Here is a 5,294-nt window from a genome sequence, read left to right on the forward strand (position 1 = left end):
CACTTTTTCAACATCTTGAACTTTGTGAAAACCCCATATTTCTGAACCGTATGATAAAACAGTGTTGGTATAGTTACCAAATTGCACTACCAGCGTGATTGACTCAATCATTTCTTATAGACAATTGGTATTTTCCAGATATTCAAAGACTTGAGATGCACGACATACTACTATAAGTTTCTTTTTACCATTCATTTACCTATTAATTTTAACATTCATACTTCATTAAAGTAATTTTTATAATTGTCTGCATTTCAATTGAAACTCTACCAATAGTAAAAGTGATAAGTGAGAGAGTATATTATAAATCAAAGTTGTATATAGTTTATTTTGTACAATAAATTATATAGTATACCTGTGGTATATAAATGTTTTATTAATTAACAGGCATTTACCCATACTACATCTGTACGAGTATAACACCGACCATTTTAGTCAGACTGAACCCTGATCCATAATCAGGTACATTGTGTTGTGTGTTATAAAGTATGTTTATCATATTTCTACTTATCATTACATATTATTGAGTACATTATACGCTATCAAATGTTATAATAGATACCAATTCATTCATGTAAGGGAGATAACTCTTACAGAAGTAATATTCATTTCTATATGTGTATATATTGCATATTTTACACTATTGATTGTCTATATGACTGTCATTGATTTATTATGACAGGGTTTTTTCAAGTTCTTCATTTCAAGGGCCTGGGCCCTTCTATTGGGAAAAATAGCAACATTTGCTAGAAATTGGGGACATTGTTCCATACAAAAAGGTAGGGAGAAAACCATACCAGGGTGCATCAGGGTTTGACTTTCAATTTTGTCAGTTTGGTTTATTTAACAATTTTGAAGCAAAAATTGTAATCTGTGGGCCTGTCAAGAATATACAATAAGGCTAACCTACTTCGATTTGTTTTCATTGTTTGGGAATTTCAAAGCAAAAATGGGGGAAATATCTGCTTTTTAACATTGGGAATGGGGCCTTATTTCGGCCCCCTACAGACCCTAAACAAATCCTTGTATGAAATATTGCCATCACTTATTGTATATTTCAGAGTTCATGTTATGTACAGTACATTAATTAAATCATTTTAAATACAAGACTCGGACTCGAGAAACAGGACTTGGGAGTTGGGTGTTCATTTACTTCTTTGACCCGTTACATATACATGGATGAATGAATGGATGGATGTATACAGGGACGTACATTTTGCACGTACATATATGTATACAGTAAAACTCTGATATAGCGAATTTCTGGGGACCCTCTATAAAAATTCGCTATAAGCGTAATTTGCTATACGTTTATAGCGAATTCATAATTCAAATATAACGAATTCGTTATAAAACTGATTTGTTCTACATGTATATCAGTTCTCTAAGAAAGCAGCAATCGATATACTTGCGTTTGCATTGTCTTTAAAGGAAATGAAGCCTATATATATATTCGAGAAGAAATATTTTTATACAAGAAATATACACGTTAATTTATTTTGATGGATTATCAAGTCATGCAAGAACATGTCGAGAGAGAAATGTCAACAAAATTTTGCGCAATACATACATGTACAGTTTATTGCAATTGACATTTACTTGTTGCTTTACACAAATAAAGGAGTGTACGATAAAATAAATGCAATCAAACTTCAAATTTAATTAACGAGAATAGTAAACAATACCGACAATATATTTCCTAAACGTATGTGTAAGTATTGTTTTGCGTTAACAACCTTTTTTGAAAAAAATACAACATAAATTTTGTAATAAGTGTGGATCCTTTATGTCAATGGAAAGCGATTGTTAAAATTACGAAGAGATTAAAATGAAAAAAATAAATTCGTTATAAAAGGTGATTTTTACGTTCATTTTTAATTCAAGGGGAATAGGAATATACTTCGATATATTTGCGTTCGTTATAAACGCAGAATTTTATATAGAATATATATAGAATTTGCCGGGGAAATCGTTTTCACTTGGCTATAGCCGTAATTTTGCTATATCCGTGTTCGCTATCTTCGAGTTTTACTGTATATGTATCTATAGATGGAAGTATATTAAATTTTGTACGTGCCAGGCATGGTGACACATTTCGGAATCACCCATTAAACATTACCGATGTATTTCAGAATAGTGATAATTCTTCTATTGATTGACGAACTTGGCTAAATCAAGCCACGATTGTATTTAAACAATTTCAGCATTATGTCCTTAATTGAATAAGGACCCTAGCTTCCTGACACCTTTAAATTTGTTAGTATAAGAGCTATATTATAGCGCATATTAAGGAGGATTGTATCTTTGTTAGTCAGATAGTAAGCGATTTGAAGACCTGGATAACAAAGATGTAATTAACCATTTTACATTTATCATATCATATGCAATTCCTATTACATGACTGTAATTCAAATACTGAATTCCCCCATCCATGCATGTTGTAAATATCTATATTAATTTTTACAGACACGAATGTTATCAATTTCTATTATGATGCATGTTGTTTAATTTCTCTATACATTTATGTTCTTAATTTCTCTATACATTTTATGTTGTTAATTTGTATATACATTTTATGTTGTTAATTTGTATATACATGCATGATGTTAATTTGTATATACGTGTACATGCATGTTGGTAATTTCTATATACATGTATGTTGTTAATTTCTATATATATAATTATAAATGCATGTTGCTAATTTCTACATAGATACATGTTGTTAATTTCTCTATACATGGTTGTTGTTAATTTTTATATACATCAATGTTATTAATTGCTATATTCAGTATGTTGTTGATTTTTCTATATATTTATATCGTTAATTTTTTCTAGACATGCATGATGTTAATTTGAATATAAATGCATGATTTTAATTTGTAAATACATGTACATGCATGTTGGTAATTTCTATATACATGCATGATTTTAATTTGTATATACATGCATGTTGCTAATTTCTATATGCATGTATATTTTTAATTTGTATATACATGCATGTTGCTAATTTCTATATGCATGTATATTTTTAATATGTATATACATGCATGTTGCTAATTTCTATATGCATGTATATTTTTAATTTGTATATACATGTACAAGCATGTAGTTCAGTTAGATCTAATGTGATGTGATACAGACAGTATAATGTAATGTTCAAGTATATCTGTATTCCTTAAAAGTAACGGAGCCGAGGCCCCAGAGGGCTGAAGCCAACTACCTTTACGGAATGGGAAAGGCACTATGATATTGACCTACTTAATATCCACCCCGGTTTAAATCTAGCTATAATTTAATCACATTAGATATTTTGCTACAAATTATAATATCCTTCACAAATAGCATAAATATATCATATAATGCTAGTATATAGTTCTGTGATATAAAACACTCATTGTTTATTTTTTCCATAAGTTCAGTGGTTAAATGAATTCAGCTTCTGACTTGTGTTCGAAACCTAGCCTGGTGCCTTGGCCCTCATCTGCGGAGTATCATGGGAAGGGCCGGACACCAGTTTAGTTTGAATCCTACTTCAGTCTTTGTCTTTCAGAATTATCATTTCTAGAGGTATATAAGCAATTTCCCTGATGGATTCTAAGAACTACATTAACCTAACGTGTATTTACGGTGATTATTGACAGTTTGATTAACATTTCGGTTGAGCATCACTGAAGAGACATTATTTGTCGAAATGCGCATCTGGTGCATCAAAATTGGTACCGTATGTTTTACATTACGACCCCTGGGTCGAGGCCTCTGCTGGTGGACTGTTAGTCCCCGAGGGTCTCTACAGCCCAGTAGCTAAGTACTTCGTTACTAGCTTGAAAATACGGATGTATATTTAATTGCTGTTATAAAATTTAGAAATTCATTTCAAAATTAAGGATTATCTCCCTCATGCATAGCTCTTATCCTTGGACGAATTTGGCTCCACTTGTTTGGCACGCTGTTTTTGGCTATATTTAGATCTAAAACTTCATAGTTATTTCGGATTTCAAACATTTCGGTTGAGCATCACTGAAGAGATATTATTTGTCGAAATACGCATCTGGAGCATCAAAATTGGTACCGTATAAGTTTTACATGGAACTCTATGTTTTTGATCATGAACGTATATTTGATAACCCTTATGATAGGTACTAATTGATACTGCCTACACTGTTGTTGTTTATTAGTCATTGTACCATGTAGTTTGGCGTGTTTTCTTTTGTTAAAAGTGTGGGTAATCTGTACATAACCAACAATATTATATGGGGTAACTACTACAAAGAAAATACAGCTTATAAACAAAGTATACAATGTAATAAATCTATGATTATTTTACGGTCAAGAAGGAATAGAAATTGTGATAAAACAATAGTATTTCTAATTTCAAAGAAATTCTTAATAATTTACCCAACTACTGAGGGGTACTGACTATGAGCTATATTATCCGTGTTCTAGCACAAAATCTATATCCCGTCCTTGTATTTACAGAAATGGTGAATTTTCTTTCTATGTGACCAGTCCAATGAAGCCCTGATTACAAGAGTGGATATGCTAATCATATTGCAGTGTTAACATCCGAGCATCACGGGGGAGGAGACCCCGCCCTCCTTATAAAACACCTGTATCACAAAACTTTTACAACTGAATGGACTAGCAAAACGAAAGTACTTTTATTATTCTATCAATATATAACATGTATGGCATTGTATATGGTTACAACAATGAATTGTCGAAATATTTCAAGAACATTTACAATTTATGTGGTCCCTACCTGTAGATGCACTTTGAGAATGAAGTAGATTAGGGTATTTTGGATCTCCATTATCAGAGAGACGCTAGCCACTTCTCGACTTAATATGACGCTATCTGCGGCTTAACCTTCACCTTGGGTTTTTAAATATCTTCTTGGTTAAATCGGGACAGCAATCGATGTAGTTTTAAACTTCAAAATAAAAGACATGGGGGTGACCTCATGCAGGCTCACATTCGCTACAGAGCACATTTACACAGGCATTGTCACATCACGTGTAGTCTCCCCAGCTAAATAAATGCAAGTTTGTACAGCGATTATTTTCCTATCTATAATAAAAACTGTGCAAATGATCGAAAGTTTGCGGGTAGTAAACCAAAGGTGTTTTGTACATAGCCGGCTTTTTATATGACACGAAGGTTCTAAAAGACGGAATGGAAACGGGACGGAGTTTGAGAATTAGAACAAGACAACACCGACTAGTGGCGGATTTAAGGGGGCGCAGCTGGCGCTCCCCCCCCCCCCCTATTTTTTTTTTAAATTTAAGGTAAATCGT

At 32.4% G+C, this 5,294-nt stretch overlaps 1 protein-coding gene across 4 annotated transcripts in view; it reads right to left on the reverse strand.

The window, feature by feature from the left end:
- The window catches only part of LOC125676214 (uncharacterized), a 499,894-nt gene extending 494,971 nt beyond the window's left edge, over nucleotides 1–4,923 (reverse strand). For 3 of the 4 annotated variants that reach the window (XM_056159047.1, XM_056159043.1, XM_056159044.1), the window contains exon 1: nucleotides 4,760–4,923. The gene's annotated coding sequence lies outside the window, so the exon portion shown is untranslated. The remainder of the gene's footprint in view (nucleotides 1–4,759) is intronic. The other variant, XM_056159046.1, reaches the window with a different exon arrangement.
- Nucleotides 4,924–5,294: the final 371 nt, after the last annotated feature.

This window comes from Ostrea edulis, chromosome 3 (genome assembly GCF_947568905.1).
Source record: "Ostrea edulis chromosome 3, xbOstEdul1.1, whole genome shotgun sequence".
Taxonomy (NCBI): Eukaryota; Metazoa; Mollusca; class Bivalvia; order Ostreida; family Ostreidae; genus Ostrea; species Ostrea edulis.